This window comes from Triturus cristatus, chromosome 6 (genome assembly GCF_964204655.1).
Source record: "Triturus cristatus chromosome 6, aTriCri1.1, whole genome shotgun sequence".
Taxonomy (NCBI): domain Eukaryota; kingdom Metazoa; phylum Chordata; class Amphibia; order Caudata; family Salamandridae; genus Triturus; species Triturus cristatus.
In genome coordinates, this window is record NC_140589.1 from 1,776,712,602 (window position 1) to 1,776,736,626 (window position 24,025).

Sequence of the window (24,025 nt, forward strand, 5' to 3'; positions counted from 1 at the left end):
ACACCCAATCATCATCAAACAAAACTATCTTTCACCAAGTTGGGACATATAAGAGACCAATATCTACAACTTGTCAAGTAGAAGATGGTTCTCTAAATGAGTCCCTAATTCCCAGATGATGAAGCAAACCACTTTGGGTGGATGATGGGAATTTTACACCCATGCGTACACGCACACATGTACACATGAATTCACAGCATTAGCATTTCCCTTACGATTGTGTCAAGGTTTTCATACAGGCGAGACTCATAGTTGCTTATGTTGTTATAGTTCGTGGATCTGGGGATTACAACTATTTGAGTCTTTAAACTTTATCCCTTGGACCCCCACTCATCTCTGAGATATCTTTATTATAATAATAATTGTATACAGATTGAACACCGTATTCATTGAGGGTTTACCATGTATCTGTGATTAATTGTTAATTATGAACTATGCTACCCGTGCAGTGTATAGTATAGGGTCAATGTGGCATAGAACCCATGTTTCCACATCTAAGGGAATTGTTTCTGTGATGGCATTAATGATGCTTCATATTCTTCACAGCTATTTTGTACTTACTTTCAGCACTCTAATGCTTTACCCATCTATAGAGCAATGTGTACAAAAGAAGGTTGGAAGGTGTCATCAGTGATGTCATAGAACATGTTATGAGTAATGTAATATTCGAGGTCATAAGCAGTGCATGGCGGGTGTGCAAGTTCTAGTTAGCTGAGCTAACTATAACTGGTGAATTTCTGTGGTTTTTTTTGTTTGAAACATTAATGTTGTCCATGTTATTAGGTGAGCAAACTGTAAAATGCGCCCTCTTCATGCACTGCTTATGGCCTCGAATTTACATCACTCATGAAAATGTTAAATATTATAATTGATGACATCCCTGGTAACATGTCATAATCAATGAAATTGATCCATGCCCGGTGAACCCCTTTGTGAAGGTTGGTTAAAAACAATTGTTTACCAAGACCTAAATATGGCGGGCGGTGTGACTTGTGTTGTTGGTTGTGTTCATTGCATACCGCAACTGACAAATTTAAAGTGTTTCCCAGGTCTATAGTCACTCACTGATAGCTAACCTTTAACAATGTTAATTTCTCAGATTTTCTTTTTACTTCATTCACCTGCGATGCATTCAATTGGTGCTGTACACAGCATTTGGATCAGTAGCAGCTAGCAACATAAAAATATGGTGGGCGCGATGCCCAAAAAAACTCAGCATATATATGTTGCTTGACACAGGCTCCAGTCGCCGTCTCTTGTTCCGGCACTGTCCTTGGACTCGGGCAGAAAGGGAGGGACTTCATCCCTTGTGCCACGCAAATCCAACCGATCTTGGAGTTGTGCAGATCCAGGATTGGTTGGAGCAGGCTAACCCAGCGCTCATTTTGAGCTGGGCACCTGCAATCCCTCGGCTGTTTTTTCAGCCCTGGGATTGCAGGCTTTGAAGTGCGCATGACAGATTGGTCGGCTGTAGACAGCCGGCTAATCGGTCATGCTCACTGGCAGGAGATTGACGTAAGTGCAATTGCACTAATCAGTCCCCTGCCCACGCACTGAAGCAGCGTGAGTCTGCCACACATAATAAAATGGTATTTATTACCATTTTATGAATGTGTGTGCCTGCTGCGCTGGCAGCAGGTGGGGCGACGTTCTTCTGCCATAACGGAGGAGCCACCGCTGCTAGGGACCTCTATGAGCCCGCACAGGGATGCAAGTCTATCAAATCTAGTCTTTGAATATCTAGGGACCCCAGTGAGTCCGCACACGGACGCACGTCTATCAAATCTAGTCTTTTATTATCTAGGGACCTCCATGAGCCTCCACAGGGATGCAGGTTTATCAAATCTAGTCTTTGATTATCTAGGGACCTCCATGAGCCAGCACAGGGATGCAGGTTTATCAAATCTAGTCTTTGATTATCTAGGGACCTCCATGAGCCAGCACAGGGATGCACGACTATCAAATTTAGTCTTTGATTATCTAGGGACCTCCATGAGCCTGCACAGGGATGCACGACTATCAAATTTAGTCTTTGATTATCTAGGGACCTCCATGAGCCTGCACAGGGATGCAGGTTTATCAAATCTAGTCTTTGATTATCTAGGGACCTCCATGAGCCCGCACAGGGATGCAGGTTTATCAAATCTAGTCTTTGGTTATCTAGGGACCTCCATGAGCCTGCACAGGGATGCAGGTTTATCAAATCTAGTCTTCGTATCTAGGAACCTAAGGGGGCTAGCACATGGATGCACGACTATCAAATCTACTCTTTGAGTTTCAAGGGACCTCTGTGAGCTCGCACATAGATGTGCTTCCATCAAATACAAATATAGGGTAACCTCAGCGAGTCCACACTCGGATGAGGTTTTTTTCAAATCTAGCTTGTGAGGATCAAGCGCAACTGTATGGAACATGCTGAAATCACCAGTCTGGTTACCATGCACAAAACAAAAACACATCCCACATAGGGCACTCTATCAACCTACACTCTTCCAACTAAGAAAAAGTAAGGAGGAGCGTGTCACTCGTCCACCAACACACTCCGACAAATACAAAGTCAAACCATGGTCATCCATAACTGCTATAGATAACAACAGCATGTTAAGGAACACAAAACAAGCACTTTAAATCACTTTCTTGCACCAGCATGATACACTTTCTACTACAATAAATGGAGCATTTCTCATTCCATGCTGCAAGGGCACCTTTTCGGGATGCACTCTGAGCCATACAGACCGTCTTTTATAGAATTGAAACGGAGGCTTTCTGCTGTTACTGTGGTTTGCTTGTAGAAACAGACACATGTGGTTCCTGGAACAAGACTACAGTATGGGGGAGGCAGGTTCCGATGGAATTGAAGGGCGCCACCCCCCTCCTAGGGGGCGTGACGCCGTGAGTGGCAGCAAAGTGACGGTAGTTTAGAGATCCCTTCCGGGTCACATAACCCGGAAGTGGACTGGACTAGATGTTGGCGAAAAACCGGAAGTGCTTAGGGAGGAAGGAAGGCAGGTGACCCCGGAAGTGATTTACGTCGGGCGCGAGGCTTGAAAAGCCAGCAAGCCTGAAGACGCGCCCTCTTTGTCCTCTCTCCTGCCAGGGGTCGGAGGTCGCTTTCCAAGTTCCTGCTGGGACCATGAGCGGCATATCGTACATCGAGGATTCCAACCGACTTCCAAAGGCAGGTGAGCGGGCCTCACAGTGTGCGCTTGCTAGGATGCTAGGGATGTTTCGGAGCAGATTTTAAGTAATTTAGCCCGGGGTACCGCAAGCTCTGAAGCTTAGCGCCGTGAGAGTGCCTGGGGGTATGATGTGCGTAAGCCGAGGGATGGGCATGATCGGGGAAGCGGAGCACCTGTATTAGGTTAATGGTATCCGCGTAAGAGTCCTCTAGTCTTTAAGGAAGAATTATGAGCTTCCAGCAGCAATATTTTGTGTACGGCCAAATTCGAACCGAACCGCATTTTGAATGATGAGGAATTTCCGATTTGCTTTGGTGCATACTTTAGTTATATAAGTGATACCTTTTGGCCTACGAAAAATGCCGGGGCAAAATTAGTGGAACAACATCAGGTCATTAAATGCAATCCATGCTCGTATAAGGTTGCCTCCAAACGTGATAAAAGCAATAGTAAGCTATTGGATATTGGGGGAATGGAGGTGCTATTTGTATCACAAGAAGAATTCACTACGTTGCTCTCGTTTCCACAGTAAACAGTGAACGAGTATTTGCTGTTTTCTCAGTTCTCGACAGTAAATAACTGTGATGGGAGAAGGTGATTAGGAAACTGGTGTAGAGGGTGTAGTGAGCACAGGGATTACGTTCCTACTGCAGGGGCAGCCGCAGGCTCCAATACCTTCCTGTCGAAGTGGCGCTCCATGTAAGTAGCGCAGTGGGGGCAGGCGTCATGTGGGAATTACAGGGGTGAGAGCCTTAATGTTGTGTTTGGCGCGCAAGGAAGCGTGCGCGCGACAGCTAGGAAGGCATGAGTAATTACATTTGTCGTTTTGAACCATATTACTGGCTTCATAGCACACTGGGCGTGGTTTATGGGGTGGAACTAACTTCTCTATTTCTCATTAAGTGCAGAATGCCGCCAAAACGGCCAACGAAGGGCAAAGGGGCCCAGGCTAAAAAGGACGATTATCTGGCGTTGACGGAGCTGCTGGAGTTCACGAAAGAAAAAGGAGTCGATTGGGCACTAAAGACATTAAAGGAAGGGGCAGGGGCGGTTGCCCAGGAGGGAACAGGGCGGGGCAAGCGAGCCCGGTGCACACCCAAAAGATTTAAAGAGGCATCAGGAGGAAAGCGTTCCAGAGTTGGGGTTTCTCAGGCAGCATCGTCAGGTGAGAAGGGAGTGCTAGAGTCATCAGACTTGGTTTAGAACACTGTGCAAGATACTATTGTCACTCCCACAGATTCAAGCGGGGGACCCAACTCGCAGAATAATGTTTCACCGGCGGGTGTGATACCCGTTTCAAATGTGGGAGCACCTGGGACTCAGTTAGCTGCCCCGCCAGTGGTCGCACATCCTGGCAGCGGCATCGCGCAAGTGTGGGTTCAGTCTGGGGGTTTAGCTCAATCCCCAGGTGTAATGGCAACAACATCGCACGGCCAGGCCCTTAATAATTGCCCAGCGAGTGCAATGGTGCCCTCAGCGGCTTACCCAGGGGTTTTGTGGTCAGTGTTTACGGGGCAATTCCCAAGCGGGGTGACCCCAGTGCCACAAGGGCAAATGGCCAGCAATGGCGCAGCAGTCTCAGGGCCAACAAGCAACACGATGCAAGGGGCTGTGAGGCCGGTGGTGATGGGGCAGCCTACACTCGCTTACAGTCCCTTGATTTACGGTTCAGCTTCCATGGCTCTATCGCCCTCAGCGGGCATCACATGGCACGTGCCCCTGGAGACCAAAGAGAAGATATTGAAAGGAGAGTACATCGATGTATTTGACCTCATTAATGCCGGGGTAGTCCCGGGTAAAGCCAGGGTAGGAAAAGAGGGAGAATACAAGCAAAAGAAAGTATGGGTGGAGTGGTCGATAAAAAATTGGATCACAGGTTTTGCCATTTATGCGGCCATCATGGCAGAGAGGTACCCCGCAATGCTACCCCAGTTGATTAGTTACATTTCCCTGATTCATGGGGCGGCTTCCGAATTCCCAGGGACGGGTTGGTTACAGTATGACACCAAGTTCCGTCAAATGAAGGCAGTACACCCCGAGATAGCATGGGACCAACGTGAAATTAATGTGTGGCATGCGGTATTCTATTCTACGGTCCCCACGAATAAGGCTAGTTACCCGAGTCAGAATCAGTCCTTTCGGAGTGACAGAGGAGCAGGGGATAAGAAACAGGCCTGCTGGCAGTACAATAAGAACGAGTGCACCAGGGGCGCAGCATGCAGATACAAGCACTGTTGCTCCTTTTGCGGGGGACCGTCCCACCCAGAAATCAGATGTTTCAAAAAGTCAGGAAAGCCGAGAGAGCAGCCGCCCCATAATGCGGCCAAAGGACGGCCCCCTCAAGCAACCGAGAAATCTGCCAACTCCCATTAGGATTCACGTACTGACACACCTCCTTAGCAAGTATGGCAAATTGAAAGATGCGCAGTTTTTACATGATGGCTTTATGTCTGGTTTCCGCATCCCTTCCTCGGCTACCCCCGCCAGTGTTCCGCCTCGCAACCAAAACTCAGTGCTACAGAACATGGAGGCGGGCGGAGCAAAAAATAAGGAAAGAAGTAGCCTTGGGGAGGGTGGCGGGACCCTTTAAACAGTTGCCGAAGCCGGACCTCGTATGCTCACCTTTAGGTTTAGTACCTAAAAAAAGAGACCGGGAAATACCGATTGATTCACAATCTGTCCAGCCCCCCTGGTCTATCGGTTAATGACAAGCTAGATCCAGATCTATGTACGGTGCGATATACAACATTCGACACCGCAATACAGAAGCTGCAGGTGCTGGGTGAGGGAGCCTTAATGGCTAAGTCAGATAGTGAGTCAGCTTTTCGACTATTGCCAGTACATCCTGAAGATACAAAGTTCTTGGGTTTCACGTTCAGGGGCGAATTTTTCATGGACCTCTGCATGCCCATGGGGTGCTCAATCACTTGTTCAGTATTTGAGACTTTCGCCAGGTTCTTAGAGTGGGCAGTGCATCATTTCCTAACATCAGTAACATCATATGGAGTTGTACATTACCTAGATGACTTCTTGTTTCTGGGCCCCCAGGGGTCGCAGTCTTGCAGAAAGGCCCTGCTGGCCTTCCAGCATTTGGCTAAAGCGCTGGGCGTGCCGCTGTCCGCAGAGAAGACCGAGGGGCCAACTACTTGTTTAACATTCCTGGGCATTGAAATAGATACTAGAGAAGGGGTGTGTAGGCTACCATAGTCAAAGGTGACTGCATTCAAGGCGGCCATCGACGCCTGTTTGGGGACCCGGAAGGTGACACTACATCAATTGCAAGTCCTGGTAGGTCAGCTGAACTTCGCCTTGAGGGTCATACCGATGGGCAGGGCCTTCTCTAGGAACATCGCAAGGGCGATGTCTGGGCTTCGCGCCAAGCACCATCATACCAGGTTGTCTGCAGAGGTAAGGAATGACTTGGCCATTTGGAAGGATTTCTTGGAAAACTTCAATGGGTCAGTGATATGGCAAATGCCGAGTAGTTCCAATGTCGAGTTAGAACTGTTCACCGATGCGGCAGGCAGTGTGGGTTTCGGCGCTGTGCTAGGTCCCAAATGGTGCATGCAGCATTGGCCAGAGGAATGGGTAGGGCACGGTCTGACACGGAATATCACCTTCTTAGAGCTGTTTCCAATCATTGTAGCTTTGCATGTGTGGGGAGATATTGTGGCAAATAGGCACATTGTGTTCTGGTCTGACAGCATGTCTGTGGTGATGGCAATCAATAATCAGAGAGCGAAATGCACCTGGGTGCTGCGCCTTTTAAAGGAGCTAGTGTTGCAATGTTTACGGCGCAATGTATGGTTCACTGCTAGACATGTACCAGGAGTTGACAACTTAGCCACTGACGCCTTGTCCCGTTTTAAGTTGGCAGAGTTCCGCACCCAATGGCCGCAAGCAGACAGAGAGATGACGGACTTCCTGGCGGGGCTATGGAAGCTTGGTGCCCCGCTGCCCCTGAATTGATAACAGCGTCTCTGGCCCCCAAGACTAAGTATGTATGAGAGGTCTTGGCAGTTATATCTGGATTACCTAAAAGGGGTGGGGGTAGTGGAAGTGTTCTCCCCTACGAGTGTGTTGGGGTTCATAGTACATCAGAAATCCAGCGGAAAGTCAGTAGCAATGATGAAAAGACAATTATCGGCAATGGCTTTCTTTGCCGGTCTGGGGGGGGCCGCGGACCCAACAAAGGACCCTAGGGTGAGGAGAGCTGTGAAGGGCTGGGAACGTCTAACCCCGGGGGTCAAGGACAGTAGGAGACCCATAGTAGTCAGTAGGTTAGTAAATATCCTGGAGATACTGCCCAAGATTTGCTTTTCGCCATACGAGGCGCAATTATTTAGAGTAGCATATGCTTTAGCCTTTTTTGGGGCATTCAGGATTTCTGAACTGGTCCCTGCCTCTAAGGCAGATAGGGGGCATATGGTGCGAGGACTTAATCCTGTCTGAGTAAACCCTGAATGTCAGGGTCCGGAAATCAAAGACAGACCCGTTAGGTAAGGGTACTTGGTCCCAGTTGAGTGCAGTGAAAGGGGCTACGTACTGCCCAGTAAGTCTGACGAGGGAATTCCTACAAATTAGGCCACAGGGAGGAGATAGCAGGGTTCTGTTGCATGGCGACGGTAACCCCCTAACTAGATTCCAGTTCACCAGGGTATGCAAGCTTGCTCTGCTTAGATTGGGCGTAGACGCAACTGATTTCACATCTCATTCTTTCCGCATCGGGGCGGCCACTACGGCGGCGGGTCTAGGGCTACCGGAAGAGACAATTAAGAGGGTAGGCCATTGGAAGTCTGCGTGCTTTGAGCGCTATGTTCGCCCACAATTAGTTTCAGTGTTTCAGGTTGCCTCCTTTGCCTTCCATTGTCCTGCTTTGATTGCGTTCCATCTTCACTTACTCTAGGTACTACGTCTCGGAGGGCCCAAATATGTTGGTGCGGCCACTCTTTTATTCGCAGGGCGGGACTTGCCTTCAAGAACTCACGCGAGGAAAAAAGACAGGAGGTAAATGGATTCAGCCACCACTGGGTGGGGATAGGCGGACAACATTTGGCTGAAGTACCGAACGATTTGCGGGGGGCCTTGAACAGAGGCATGCCTACCCCTGATCTATTAGTGTTACATTCTGGGGGCAACGATATGATCCCTGAGGGCAGGAGGGGTGTTAAAGAGTCCTTGTTTTCAGTCCTCGCAGCGGTCAGGAACATGCTCCCCAATACGTTATTGTTGTGGTCTGAAGTTATACCAAGGCAAGTTTGGCCACGGGGTGCTCCTCCGAGGGCAGTGAATAAGTCAGTAAGGAGACTAAATCAGTCGGTGGCGGAGATCTTAAAGAAATCAAGCATCCGGACCAGAAGGCATAAGTTGATACAAACATCAAGGCTTGAACTTTATGCGGCGGACGGGGTACATTTGTCCGACGCAGGTAATGACTTGTTCATACAGACAGTGCTAGGAGCCATCGCGGAGGCATTCAAGCGCGGGGGGGGAGGTCGAGTTGGCCAGTAAGCACCTCGCCCTGTGGCGGGGTCCTGGGCAAGAGGAATGACAGGGACTCCGTTAGTAGGTGGCATTTTTACCCCAGAACAGGTCTTGAAAGTCATCATTGGCTCCGGGCTGGCGAGAGAGTCAGGGCTGACCTGCTGGTGGCTCTGGATTCTCTAGCTCTACCCTGGAAGCCGTTGGCGGTCACAAGTGGTGGCAGATTATTTACCTGCGGCTCTGTTGACCGGAGGGCGGTCAACCTAAGGAGAGCAGGGTATCTTGGTTGTGGCCTGCTGGCACAGCCCGAAGGTCAAGCAAAGGCCCCTTGGAGAGCGGGTTGTAAATATAATGACAATGCGTGAATTTTGAGATTTATTTGAATGCTGTGGTGTTTATAAGAAAATGTTTTTAAAAAGATTCTACAATAAATAAGAAAGGCCAATAGAGTAATTGGCCAGTAAGCCAAGTTAATAAAACGTACACACTGTGAAGACCAAAGCTGACTCAGGTGTCTCTTTGAGAGAGTGGGACAAGGGCGCTTTGTATGCCATCTAGAATGCAGTTGCATCGCTCTGGAGCCTGACTTCAGTCTGTGACACCACTCGTGGATACAAATGTCAAACTGTGACATAGCATCTGACCACAGACTGTGACATCATCACAGGCATCCTTTTAGGCTAGCAATCACTCTAGTTCAGGGGCGGGGGGGAGATATGTCTTCTATTGCAATGCATCTAGCAGAACACATTTTTAGGAGCGATGAAGGAGAAACATCTATAAATCCCAAATTCCCGGTCTCAGTGGGAAGCTTCCTGACTCCCTTCCAAGAAGGAGCAGTTGGCAGGCATGTAAACTATTGCACAGAAATGAAATGCAATAAACCTGTATGTAGCCTTTAGAACAGTGGTCTTCAAAATTCTTAATGCCGCGCCCCTTTGTAAAAAATAAATATAAAACATCATCGCCGTCACCTCAATTTTTCGCAATTATTCTGTTAAATTGGTAATGTCTAAATATGTATAAACATATTTAAACATTGCAATTAAGTTATTTTACACCTACTCCCAGTCAAGAGGTTAGTAATGGCCAATTACAAAGTGCCTTACTGCCGCTCATTTTTTATCACTTAAAACAAACCATGCTGCTTCTCTTGGCCAGAGCCCCCCCCCTCCCCCCCCAACACCCGGATCACTTAAGGCCCCCCAGTTTGAAGACCTCTGCTTTAAAATGTGTTCGAGGAAGGGGAGGAGGCATGGCCTACTTCTATGGAGCCTCACAACAGTAATATTCCTTTCAAGTCCAGAAGACCCTATAAAAAATCTCAGATTAAGCCTGGTCTCCTGCAGCACTGGAGTCAGAATTAATTGAGAAGAGACTGCTGTATGTTTAAGAAGAACTGCAGCCAGGAGAGTGCAAGCTGAAACAGCGATGCTCCCAGATATTGGGTGTGTGTTCTGGATACTGAAAAATAATGATGTAATAATTAGACACTATTGTCCTCAATTGTATAGCTTTTGGGATCTAATGTTTAGATTGGGATATGAAAATTAGTAGAGCAATTTCAAGTGTAAATGGACCTTTGAGATCTGTTTTCTTTTATTCTGTACATTTTTTAGATTTAGTCATGCATTATGAAAGGGAAATGTAAAATTACAAGAAAGATGCAAAAGGAAAAAGGCAGTGGCAAAGTCCATAGGCTTTGCCATTGTGAGAGCTGTTGGTTTTGTCGAGATTTTGTGCTGCTGTGCAAAATGTCTAAAAGAAGTGTGGGGCAGGCAACACAACAGGAGGGCGAGGGAGAAGCAACAAGTGAGATGTGTGGGGGAGGAGAATGGGAGCAGAAATAATGGTCAGTGGGAGGAGGGTGGGGAAACAAACACGAGGGAAGACTAGGGCTGGAACAAGGGAGCAACAACAACAGACAGCAGAAGGAGGAAAAGCAACACAAGGGAGGTGCGAGGGAAGGAGATGGACCGCAGACACATGCACTCTCATAGAATGCACGGAAATATTTTTGTTAAAAAAGGTACCTGCAGGAATGCATGGACAGTGCAAGAGCACTGGCTGCAGACAGGAAGCTGTACTTAGTCCATGCTCCACAGCAGGGACAAACACTGAAGCACCAAGAGGAAGCAGAATGTGAGGAATGAGCAATAAGAACTAAGGAAACGAGAGCGGTGCTGAAGCCAACCAATGGTAAGCAGCAGTAAGTAAAGGGCTGGCTTTAAGCCCGTTTTAACCATTCTTTTTTTGTTTACAAAAGATTTCACTGATGGCGCATGCGCAGTCTTGGGCAAAACATTAAAAGAGAGAATAGGACCTGGGAAACTCATTCCAGACAAGGGACAACTTTAAACCCCTTCAGTGCCACGTATAACCAGTTTTGTCTAATTGCCTTTCATCATTTTATATATTTTTTAATTTCCCGTTTTCACCTTTTTTTGTAAAAAATCGTGTATTAATCCACATCTGGCAACATTCGAATATTTTCAACCACATGAACCAGCAGGAGGGTGATTGAGAGGGAGGAGCAGAGGGAAGAGTTTTAGATGGGACAGAGTTTTGGAGTCAGTCAAGGACCAGTATTAGAGATCCCACACCTACCTGTAAGACAGAGAAGGGGACCGCATCAACATATGGCTATACCAACCCTTCTCCACAGTGCAAACAAAAGTATCTGGGAGTGTTTATACCCCATATTAGATTACAACAGGGATAAAAATCCACAAACAAATTTCAAACACTGCGTAAAGGTTTCCTGCTCACCTCACTGCACCCCGGGAAAGTCTCTCCACCAGGTGGCCAGTGGCGTAATGATAATTGAGGGGGGGCCCCCTGCAAGGGACGTGGAGGGGCCCCCTCCAAACTATCAGGAGCTCCCCGGCGGAAGTGCAGTGCTTAGGGGGGCCCCTGGTGCTTGGGAGCCCCCCCGCACTGCGGGGGCCTGTGTTACGCCCCTGCAGGTGGCCAAGTGTTGGGTGTTGATATGTTTTGAACAGTGGCAAAGTGGGAGTTGGCTGAGCTGATTAAACAATTTGCAACAACATCATAACAACCTCAATAACATATCTGCTTAGGAATCTTCAGCATTCTGCTTATTCGAAATATTAACCAAAGGTGACGTGGACTTGATAGTCAAAAAAAAAAAAAAAAATATATATATATATATATATATATATATCAGTCTCTAAATCTGAACAGGAACAAGTGCGTGTTTTAACAATCACTCCTTATCAGTATTATATTCAAATGGTGACACCTTACAAATCTTTTTAAGTCGCAACCGGACAAATCTAGTGTGCTTCATTAGGGCACCTTGAACAATAGGTCTGCATCGCTTGCTTTAAGGATGTCATTCTAGAGTAGGTGTAACTAGTGCATGGCTATTTTCGTTGGTTGAGCAATTTGTCTAGTTAATTCTGATAACCAACAAGACTCCTCCTAGTGGCGTACCGTAAAATGATGGGGTCCCCCTGCAGAATGTGAAGAGGGGCTCCTGAGTCTCTGATACATCACAGATATTCGATATTCACTGGACTTGGCGCAGTATCTCCCCAACCCCCTGAAGGATTAGATGGCCTTAAATTCAATTCAATGCAGGGCATTTGTAAAGCGCACCGCTACCTCCGTAGAGGTGTCCCGGCGCTAGTAACCGGTCCGAAGGGAGACAGGAAGGGAACAAATTCCTTAGCTATCAAATCCGTATCAAACAAGAAAGTTTTGAGCTTGCTTCTAAAAGGGTTGACCAGTCCCGGCTTTGTATGCGCCTGTCCTGGTCACTCTAGTGCAAACTCTTTTGATGCATGGTGAACAGTGCTCTATGAACGACGCTCCCTCTGAGGGGCCCAACCCGCTGTCAAAATGGGCAATGCAGACTCTACCTGCAAGAGAAACAAATGACTGTGTTTCTCTTAAGTACCGGGTCTGCACCGTGTCAGCTCAGAGAATGCTGCTCACTGCAGTTGCTTTAGAGATACACAAGCTTAGGGGAGCTCTTTCATGCACGGAAGACTAGGGGTTCTCTTGGACTGCAGAAGTGTCTTTTACATCCCCCGACTCCTCTAGTTATACAGCCTCCAGCATCACACAAGGAAACAAGGAAGTCATACAGTCCACAGTGCCCTGATGAAGCGAACTAGAGCGGTGAAACACAAACTGACTTAGAAAGAGTCCTATATATCAGATGATCAGAGCATTACAGAGATAAAGGGGAAATGTGAACAAGCATTGGCATAGCCAATAGGTCTCGCCTTTGGGACCTTATAAGTATTTAGTTATGCAGCACAATATCCTTGGTGCAACAACATCAACTGCTGCATGGCTAAACACTTACAAGGTCCCAAAGTCGAAACCTATTGGCTATGCCAATGCTTGTTTTTAATATGAAGAGTGGGCATGCCATAGCTGGCCTGCTTTTGTTGTTCTGCATGTTACTGGCACCAATGCATAATATCCATACTGCCCCTGCTTGTATTGCACTCACGGATTCTGCCATGCATGTCACCACTGTCACTAATGCTGAAACACGAGCTCCCATTCTCTTGCATGGCCTGGGCATGCCACAGATAAATGTTTCTATACATACATCTTCACTGAGTCAGCCGTTAGGTGATGTTTGTAATGACGGGAGCACTAAAATACTGTTAAGTAACCCTACTGCCAAGACCTACGAGTTGGACAGACAGCTCTTAAAGCTCAACAAGAAAGACATTCCATGAAGAACTGGATACAAACGAAAAACAACTCATCACAAAATAAATCTCGCTGACACTGATGTAATAAGAAGGCCATGCGCGTGCGAGTGAGCACCAGGCCATATGTTTTGAATCATCGGGCCCGTGTCTGGGCACGATAATTCAAAACATATGGCGCCCATGCGGGTAACCGCAAGCAATAGGCCACACACACACGAGTGTGTGGTCAACTTTTTGAAGCCCCCTTACAAGAAATCTTGTCAGGGCAGTGCATGCGCGCTGCTCAGGCGAGACCTAAAAAGCATTTGTTCTTTTTCAGAGGCCGATATATGATTTAATTTCTTTTTCATTTAAGCAAACGCCTCCTTCTCCTCCAAAACCACCAGGTATTTTTTAATATCTTTCGAAAAATCCTCCTAAATTGGATTAAAAAAATATTACTTGATTTCTAATTTCCCCTTCCCTCCCAGATCTTGGGTATTATCTGATAATGTTTATTTAAACTTTGGTATGAATGGAGCCACTATTCTCTCAAGCCCGTCTCGAATCTATAGAACACCCCTGTATAGCAGAGAATGACACCCCCTCTCTGTGTAAATTCTGCTAAAGGCCAGCTCTCAAAGAGGCCGATAGGCCCCCCGAGCTGTCAGTCACCCCATGGGTGGGTGTGGAGGCTAAATGTGACATACTCCAAATCTGGCTGGATGGAAGAACCACTGGGAAGTGGCAGCTGTGACAGAAGAGGGAGCACATAGCCCATCCTTGGGGCTCAGGTGAGGTCCTCATGGCAATACCCGACTCTGAGAGGAGGGCGCCATCTTTGTGCACTATGGGGCCAGACCGCAAAAATTATTTTTTTACCACTCTTGAAGCTGGAAATGAGTTTTCAAACATTAATTCTAAAAGACAATGCACAAAGCTTTTGACAGGCAAGAAGACCGGATCAGTACCACTCTGTCAGCGTCCAAAAACCTATCCGTTATTAATGCAGAAAGCGAGGCCCCAGTTTGTTGTGCGTGATGCTTATTAACCCCTTCGCCGTGGCAGGAATTCCGCCGCGGCGCTGGGGGGGGTTTGGGGGCAGCGCGGTGGCGCTGTGCTCGTGACGGAACCGCTCCGTCACGAGCCGCGGTTGAGCTGTGCTCATGACGGAGTGGTTCCGTCACGTCTCCGCCCACTGCGCTAATCGCCCGCACAGGCGGGGAATTAGCGCCGCGTGGGCGGAGCGGCGGCCAACGGCCGCAGCATGACGGAACCACTCCGTCATGAGCACAGCGCAACCGTGGCTCATGACGGAGTGGTTCCGTCATGAGCAGGGAAGGGGTTAATGGTTAATAATAAATGTGCTGCTACCACGTGGCACAGTTAACCTTCAGCATCTGCGCTCATTAGATAAATATGAAATGTCATTGACTTTCAATAAGGAAGTTTGAAAGATAAATATAGTGATGCGATAGCCCAGCAACACCCACCCCCGGCCCGAAAGAACACACTGACCCCTTTTGCACCGGTGAAGGTCGCCCGATCTTTTCACTTCCATTCCCAAGTTTGTGTCAAATCTGTTTTATTGAAAATACAAATCAAAACAATACAACAATCAAAATATCACGAAGAGGTAGAAAGTAGAAAAAAGGAAAACAGAGAAAAAGAAGACCAGGGTAGGAAAGGAAAGGGCGCATCATTGACAACTCAGCAAATGAAGACACAGAAGGCAAAGCAATGGCGCATTACAAATCTGTCATAGATAGAAGGACATAACCCCGTCCAGGCGGCGAGCACTCCCTCCCCACTCCCCCATGTTTGTTGCCATCGCTGCGCGCTTTTCCCTTAATTAGCACTTGACCACTTTTTGGTGCCTGAAAAGGTCGCAGTTTTATTTTCACAACAAACATTTTGTTAACAGGAAATCTTCATGTTTCAAATTTCAACACTCATGGTCTTATTCTAGTCCTTCACTGACCATGTTTCAATTTTATCCATTGTTCATCATTTTCTATTCGCATTCTGGACCCAGCCGCCTCAATTGCCTGGGAGAGGAGAGAGGGGCCCCAATCCCTGTGTTTCGATTCACGGGTCTAGGCTTCAACTTGCTACCGATTTGGAGGGTGTCCCTTTCTGGGCATGCCCGGGCTGCAAGTGCCGTCCCGCTCGTCCTGTATCCTTTCAGGGGCCCTCCCTTCTCCCAGCGGTCTCTGCCGTTTGGCATCCCAAGGACCTTACTTGAGCATCTACTCTATTTTCCTGCGGCGGGGTCCTCGTCATCTTCTCCGTCTGTACCCCTGCCGTAAGGCATCCCCGGGGTACTGCGGGAGTGTCATCTTTGTTCTTTGTCTGGCGGCACGCCGCCCAATGGCTCCCCCAGTGCCCCTGCCGTGAGTCCTGACAAGGACACCATGCGAGCCTTTCATCTATCTCCTATTAATTTTGTTCTCTACTAGGTTCCTCGTGTCAGCTCCGCTACCCTTCCCCCCTACGGCTGCGACGCCCGTATCCTTCGGTGTGGGTGGGTGGGCTTCTCTTCTTCTTTTGCGGGGGGGGAAATTCGAATGAGGTTTCCCGGGCCGTTGGCCCTACTTAACCCCCCCCTTGCCTATCTTTCTCGCCCCCTGATTGGGGGGGGGAGCTTCCTTTGTTTTCGGGCCTATCCCTGCCCTCCCCGGCCTAGCCGGGTCTTTTAATTGCGGGGGGCGTGGCGTGGGGGGGTCCCGCCGCCGGCCGGCGTTTTACCCGGGCCTCGATCGGGTCCGGCTTTGCCTTCCCCGGCCCGGGTCCTAACCCCGTCCAGGCGGCGAGCACTCCCTCCCCACTCCCCCATGTTTGTTGCCATCGCTGCGCGCTTTTCCCTTAATTAGCACTTGACCACTTTTTGGTGCCTGAAAAGGTCGCAGTTTTATTTTCACAACAAACATTTTGTTAACAGGAAATCTTCATGTTTCAAATTTCAACACTCATGGTCTTATTCTAGTCCTTCACTGACCATGTTTCAATTTTATCCATTGTTCATCATTTTCTATTCGCATTCTGGACCCAGCCGCCTCAATTGCCTGGGAGAGGAGAGAGGGGCCCCAATCCCTGTGTTTCGATTCACGGGTCTAGGCTTCAACTTGCTACCGATTTGGAGGGTGTCCCTTTCTGGGCATGCCCGGGCTGCAAGTGCCGTCCCGCTCGTCCTGTATCCTTTCAGGGGCCCTCCCTTCTCCCAGCGGTCTCTGCCGTTTGGCATCCCAAGGACCTTACTTGAGCATCTACTCTATTTTCCTGCGGCGGGGTCCTCGTCATCTTCTCCGTCTGTACCCCTGCCGTAAGGCATCCCCGGGGTACTGCGGGAGTGTCATCTTTGTTCTTTGTCTGGCGGCACGCCGCCCAATGGCTCCCCCAGTGCCCCTGCCGTGAGTCATGACAAGGACACCATGCGAGCCTTTCATCTATCTCCTATTAATTTTGTTCTCTACTAGGTTCCTCGTGTCAGCTCCGCCACGCTCCCTACGGTTTTTCGATCGGAGGGAGCTCCCCCCCTAGCTCGACCTAACCTCGCGACCTCCTTGCCCCCTCCTAGTTCGAATATGGCCGCGATGTTCCGCGTGAACTTGTCTAATCCTATCCCCGAGTGGTGTACCTCCTCCTCCAGGGGGTTACCGCAACTACCAATTTTCAGCCGATGCTGCCTGACGCCCACCCCCCGGGGCCTTGCCTGCATTGGCCCTGGTGTTGTGTAGCTCTCTTCTGGATTTTTCTATGCCTTCTAGCTTCACCTTCTCCCCTATGCTTGGTGTGTGGAGCAGGTATACTGGACTAGCTTTTCGTACTTGGCACTAGGGGAATTGGGTTACCCATATTTTGCCACCAGGCTGGTTGATTGGTGGTGCGCGCCTCAGCGCAAATTGAAGGAACATGTCGTTGTGCCGTTGACCGCACGCAGATGGTCATGCCTCTCGCGGGCAGGGCTTCCCTGCCTCAATTCGCAGAAATCCCTCACTATGCAGACTAATTGTTTCCTTGCTCGCTGTGGGGCCGCACCTGTATTCTGTCTCCAAGCACGTCTCTACTACCCTTCCGCCACCAGGGAGGACGTATACCCCACTTCCCGTCCGTTTACGCGGTATTTGGAGCTGTATGGTCAACTTTTGCTCCCTTTGCCACCTCCGCCCTGCTTTTCTCCCTAGTACAGTCGGGCGTTCCTGAGGTTGGCCATTTTGCTCCTGGGTGCCCTCTGGTTTGTTCTAGCTACGGAAGGTCTCTCCAGAGCCAAACCCCCCCCCCGGGTACACCATGTAAGTGTGTTTATCGCTGATGGTAACTTAAACCGGCGGTACAGGTTGTTTCTTTTCTGACTGGTATTTCGTCAGGTACTGGGACTTGTGAGGTAGTTGGGTCATTTGTCCTGCTGTGTCAAACCAGCATCGAATTTGTTGTCCAGCTTCACAACCAGGTGCTTTAACGCTGACCTTGTTTAGCGCGCCAACCGTTGCACCCCGCTGTCTAACTGCTGGCGGTGGATGGCTTGGATTGGCCTTGCCCCTCCGGTGGGGCCCAACCGGGTGGGCACCTTGCGGCATGATGCCGCCATAAAGACTCATGTTTCTGGGCGCTAGCCTGTCACAGCGAGACCCAGTCTTTAGTTTTCAATCCCCATGCACGGTGCCACTAGACTTGCCTCTGCTTGGGAATGTGTGTCCCCAATGTACCCAAATTAGTTTCACAGGCGTGTCCCCGACTGAGGCTCGGCTGAAGCAGATTATTCACCGCCCTGGCTCTGGTTGTCTCCTCGTAAACATTGTGGAAGCGGTTTCTATGATTATCCAAGTTACGGGCCCTCCGCTCCTGACTGCGTCACCCTCTGTTTGTGACACATGCTTGCCTCCCCGTGCGTCCGTGCGTGGTGCCCAGCCCTCCTCACTTAAGCTTACTGGGCTAACTGCGCAGCGGGTTAATATGCCTGCTGCAAAGCGCGTTTACCCAGTACATTACAGACTGTGTATGATGTAAATGGCTCCGCAGATTACTGCTTTCGTTACTTGCGATTTCACCTAAAAGTCCCCATGTGGCATGGCGAGCTATTAATTTTCTTCCCCGAACTGCATGACCCCCGCCATATTTACCTTTTTATAGCGAACCCTTAATGTTGCAACGGGGTTCATTTTGGCTATAGATCGATTCTTATCTTTAAAGAAAAGCTCCCGCCCATGCTGTTTCTTTTCCGCCTCTGCGTGCGTGCTTCTCCACCCTGAGCCCTCTTAAACTATACTGCCTACCGGTCAGAATGACCTGTGACTTCTACCCTTTCCGTCCCTTGGCCTATGTGTCCTTTCCTATACGCGGATTTACTCCTATGCTTGGTAGCCTTTGACAAAGCATTCCTGACTTGTGCCCTGATGTACAGGCTGTGTTACATAAAACTGGGGGATTGCAAGGTGTAGAAGTCACATATCATCTTCCATAGCTCACTGTGCTATTATCCTCACAATGCACGCAAACGTACACATGATAGACTTGCTAAACATATATGTGAGGGTTTTAGATCTGATGTCACTTCTTCGTGTGATGCCACTTCCTGTAAAGTCGTGGCTTGTGATGCCACTTTCTATGGTGTCGATTCCTGTGATGTCATGCGAAGTGATATCGTACACCGTGATGTCACTTGCATACTGCCTAATTAGGTTCGTCCCCCCTCTTCTTTTTTTTTTAGGACTTGTGCCCTGCTCTACATTCACCCCAAACCTATCCATCACGGCTGTCACCGGTCAGGTGGCCATGCTAATAAAAGGGGCTGGGAGCACGTGTCTTAGGGCAATGACTATGTGTCTGAGTGATCATTTGCATGGCTGCTTGAGGGCCTAGGGCTCCAGACTTTACACGGGTCAATCAAGATAACTACCAATATACCCTTGTTACGTCAAAGATGGCCTAGTTGGATCTACAAGTTAGACACTCTGTGACAAGCAACGTCCTCTTTCCTGTCAATGTTATGCTGATTCGCCTTGTGAAAGCTTTTGGCTTCCTGAAATTAAATATTCGCCCTACTTACCATGTTCTCCCTGCAGCCTCGGTGTCCTGGGCGTGGCTCTCCCCGCTCCCACCGGCTGCTTGTGGCTACATTTTATGTCCCCATGATAGTCACCCAGCCGTGCTCCTTTAAGACCAACCTCCTCCCTCAATGGAAGCTCCTTGGCATTCCTACTACTTGCTGAGTCGCGCGGGTCCTCGCTAGACCTTACCAATTGACACTCACACTCTCCCGGTCTTTCAGCAATGTGATTTCTGGGTAACGTAGTTCAGCGCCCTCGCTTTATTTAAACGCTTGAGCGCTCCGCCATGTTGTAAAGTGTTCGAAAAAAAACCGTTTGAATACTTCGAATGCTTTGATTTAATTTACTGCAGCAACTGCCCGTTTATTAGACTATTTTGTTCAGGGTCTATTTAAGAGCTTTATCGAGAAAATAAACCGTACAAACCCATGCCTTATAAAGTACCCATCTGAATTTCTCATTGTTATCCATTTTAGAAACTTCTATAGTGTGTTTTTTCCGTTTATTTTACTTTGGTTATTTTTCATCGCATTTCGCCTTATTGCAGTTCAGCGTTTAATCAATCAATCCTTTCAAAGATGCCCCTCCCGTCATGACTTTCAGAAGAGGGATATTTATGTGTGCGTCGTCCGACACGCAGCCTATGAATACCGCTCAGCCCCGACCGCGGTAGGCGTGGGCAACAGAAGACAGAGAGCTGGTGCTGACTGGGGCTTATTATCTTCAGCGCGTTACCTTCCCCCCGAAACTGCAATGCTGCTCGCTTTCTGAGCTTCCTGAAGGGCATCGCCTCACTAGGCTGGACTATTCACTCAGTGTTTAAGAAGAACATTTTCAAGGACTGCATTCAGCTCCTGTGTCCACCCCTGTGTGGCTGGGAGCACTGCACGATTCTCCCGCCACTGACCGAAGCTTCATGGCTTCCTGGTGAAGTGAAATCACAGGTAACAGCAGGAGTCCTACCCCTGAAACCAGGCCCCCCACTACCTAAATCAGTGCACTGCACCCTTATCAGACACGTAATAGGCCTACATTTCTCCAACTACAGTGGCGACAGCACATCTCCCAGGGCCGGCACTCAGAGTCAGATGTTACAAACGCGGATTTACTCCTTCGGTACCCCGCCCCGAGCTTACCTCAATTAGGCGCTTCTCCGCCGGGGGCACCTTCGCCCGCGCCGACCCTTCCTTTCGGTATCATAGGCTATGGCTCCTGCTTCCGCAAAGCACCGCCGTATTGGCTGCTTGTGCCTGCACCTTTCGCGCATTTGGCGATCCTCTGCATTTGGCTCCGTACACACTGCCCCCGTCCGCTTGACTGTGCAAGGCTGTAGTACCCGATCCACCGCCGATGTCGTCCAGTCGAAGGGATGCCGCTTCGGTGCTTCCCCCAACGGCGGGCAACCTTCTTGTCGCTTTGCTATGGCGGAGGTGAAGGCTCTTTCCGCGCTGCCTCCCCCGAATCTGGCTGCACGCTGGGGACGGTCGGAGTGGTGGCTCCGTTCCCACCACCTGGGGGCCTGCTGCCCGCTGGACCTGGCCACAAAGCCCGTGGCCTCGGGGCTCTTTGTTCCGGGAAAGCGGCGTGAAACCAGCAGCCGTCCTAGGTGCCAGCCTTTATTTGTCGTCTCCTCGCACGTTGATATCTTCCTCATTCCTTCTCCTCCCCGGCGCGAAGCCGTCCTTTCCGGCGGGGGTGGAGGCTGCATCCACACGCTGCTCCCGCCGATGTGGCCTCAGGTAAGGACATGCGTCCTCCATCCGGCGAGAGTGCAGGCACGATTCCCAACGCTGCATCCGCCGATGTAGACTCTCAGATCGGGCTTCTTCTCTCGCCAGGCTTCTCTTCTTCTTTTGCGGGGGGGGAAATTCGAATGAGGTTTCCCGGGCCGTTGGCCCTACTTAACCCCCCCCTTGCCTATCTTTCTCGCCCCCTGATTGGGGGGGGGAGCTTCCTTTGTTTTCGGGCCTATCCCTGCCCTCCCCGGCCTAGCCGGGTCTTTTAATTGCGGGGGGCGTGGCGTGGGGGGGTCCCGCCGCCGGCCGGCGTTTTACCCGGGCCTCGATCGGGTCCGGCTTTGCCTTCCCCGGCCCGGGTCCTTACTCTGGGAGTAAAAAAGAAGGGAAAGGGAGGGGCATCGAACATGTGAGGAGGGACCCATTGGGAGAAAGGAGCTACGTGTAGTGTAGGAAATGTCCCACAGCAAGGACCAGAGCCCCTGGGAATGGAGGAACCCAGTATGAAGAACTTGAGGACCCTGGGAAGGGCGGGGCAACGCACAGGACCAGTGCCATGCAGAGGGCAAATTAAGCAGTATCCCTATCGGGCGCCCAGAGTCTGCCCATTCCCGAGTTTAACAGAAAATCACAACCTGTGAGTATGTTTTCTTGGAGGCTCGGGCTGTGAATATTTCTGGATGACGTCATCGCGGGGGTGGGGCGAAACCACAGCTGGAAAAGCAGTTTTGTTAGATTAAGTTTGCCCTGCTGATTGCCACAACAAAGAAAACACAAACCTGAAACTGCAAAGCAAGCAGGCTCAGTGCGGACACCCTGCACGAGCCAGCACAGCAGGCGCAAAACACACAGGCTGTGACTGAACCATTGAAACCTCTGACCCAGTCTTTCGCACAACAGGCTTCCAACAGGGCTCCCAATTTAGAGTTGTCATGTGTAAAAAAGGTTAAATCCAATTTTTTTTTAGATTGCATTCTGAGAATTACAATCCACGCGACCGACCCCCTTACAAAAACAGGATTACAAATCCCAAAATGCGAATAAAAAAAACCCACTGAACTGGAGGAGCCCTCACGCATGAACCTGGGAAACCTTGAGGGCGCTGCACGTAACTAACTAGTGCATTCTGGGAGTTGTAGTCTACACCTTCTTCTTAGCCTAGTAAGATTTTTTATAAGGAAACCCCAGTCCTCGAAATAGTGTCCCGAGGGCTAGAAACAATCTGACAACTCCATATAATAGATTCAGAAGCAAACAGTTCCTAACCTGTACACAGACAGCCCCTTTTAGAGTGCAATCTCTTCTTCCTGCCTTTCTAAACCCCACTTTAAGAGGGAGAAAAGTGCAGACTGTCGCAGGAAAAGAAGCAAAGTTTGTGGGAGAAAAGAGGTGTACTCACAGGTCAGAGAGCCCGGCTCTGTGTGCAGTGGGGCGGGGCGGTGCCCAAGGGGAGTGTGTTCGACACACTGCAGCCTGACGCCCCGGGAGGGGGGGCTGCTCCAGGCGGGCGCTGCTCACCTGTGCTGCCTGCAGGTGTCCGGCTGCCTCTCCCTTGTGTCTCACACTAACCGCCGCCTCCTACCTCCTGCCTCCAGCCTGCACACAAGTGCCCTGGTCCGCTGCACGCCCTCAGACTGCGCCGGCCCTCTGCACTCCGCAATCCCCGAGCGCTTCCTCATTCTAGGGCGACAGGTGAGGTCACTCACGGAAAGAATGCTACCTGCCCTGCAGGGAACTACCTGCCGCTATGTGCACGCGTGCCTGAGGAGAGAGGACCGACCTCCCCAGGGGTGACATGTCTGCATGTGTTGGATCCTGTCCAGCAGTCCTGTCAGGTTAGGCAACTTTCAGCCCTTTGCATTTTGGGAGTTGTAGTTTTGCTTTTAACGTTGTAAACATGCAGCCGAACGTGCCCAGTATGCAGAGATGTGTTCTTTATAACAGCTACAGCTGGCGGAAGGTGCCCTCTGACACCACTGGACACTTGCCAGCTTCCAGAACTCCCAAGTTCTCGCATGTCAGACGGAAGTTACTTATACATGTGGCAGGCTTTTTTTGTATTCTAGCTCGCGTGGTTCCGTTTTGTCACGTATTAGCTAACTTAGTATTTGTATAAGAATACACAGAGAAACACTGGGCTGGAATCTGGATGCAGCGCCCGCACCTGGCCCGGGCCAGGACTGGGCCAAGGTGAGCTCCTGCTCCCCCCATGGGGAGGAAGACAAGACGTTGGGCATTCCAGTTAGCCAGTTATAAATGGTTTCCAGAACATCCAGGTGCTGGTCTATAGTTCTGGACATCTGATAAGCTGATGAACATTTCCATTACATCTTCAGACTGGTGTTGCTGCCGTGGAATGTTTCAGTTCATAAGCAGTCGACTCTACGATTACCCTGGTCCCGTTTAACCTGTCATTGTGCCTATCCTCGCCCCCGCCCCTCCTTCCCACCATGGTCCGTGAGCGCTCTAAGTTTGGAGGACCGGCCATTATAAGGAAGAGTTAAGGGGTGTCTCGCCCTGTCTGCTGGTTGGCCAAAGGTCACCATGGCTTGTTTCTGTGCCTCTGAGGAGGGATCTCTAAGGAGTGAGGGCTGCGGCGAGTAAGTAATCCAAGAGTATTGAGGGATTCCAGCAAGTACTCGAAGGACTGTCCCTTCATCCCTCGTTCCCAGACTTTCTTTGAGACATACCAAACATCTCCAGGCTTTGGACTGTCCCAAGAGCTGGCACCTCAATAAGGCACGGTCCAGGGCCGGACAGGCCTTCAATGCCACCGGACATTTCCCCGGCTGGCCTGAGTCCTTGGACGCTGGTTTTGAAAGCCAGGGCCGCTCCAGTGCCTCTGTCACTTTCCCAGCTCCCCGAGGTTAACTGAATATCCTTTCACCTTTTCTTTCTGACTG

The 24,025-nt window shown here is 49.7% G+C and overlaps 1 protein-coding gene across 4 annotated transcripts in view; it reads right to left on the reverse strand.

The window, feature by feature from the left end:
* LOC146821982 (uncharacterized) overlaps positions 1-22,924 on the reverse strand; it is a 441,926-nt gene extending 419,002 nt beyond the window's left edge. For 2 of the 4 annotated variants that reach the window (XM_085613073.1, XM_085613071.1), the window contains exon 1: positions 22,641-22,924. The gene's annotated coding sequence lies outside the window, so the exon portion shown is untranslated. Of the gene's footprint in view, positions 1-22,521 lie in introns of all 4 variants that reach the window. The other 2 variants (XM_085613070.1, XM_085613069.1) reach the window with 1 other exon arrangement.
* Between the last annotated feature and the right edge of the window lie 1,101 nt (positions 22,925-24,025).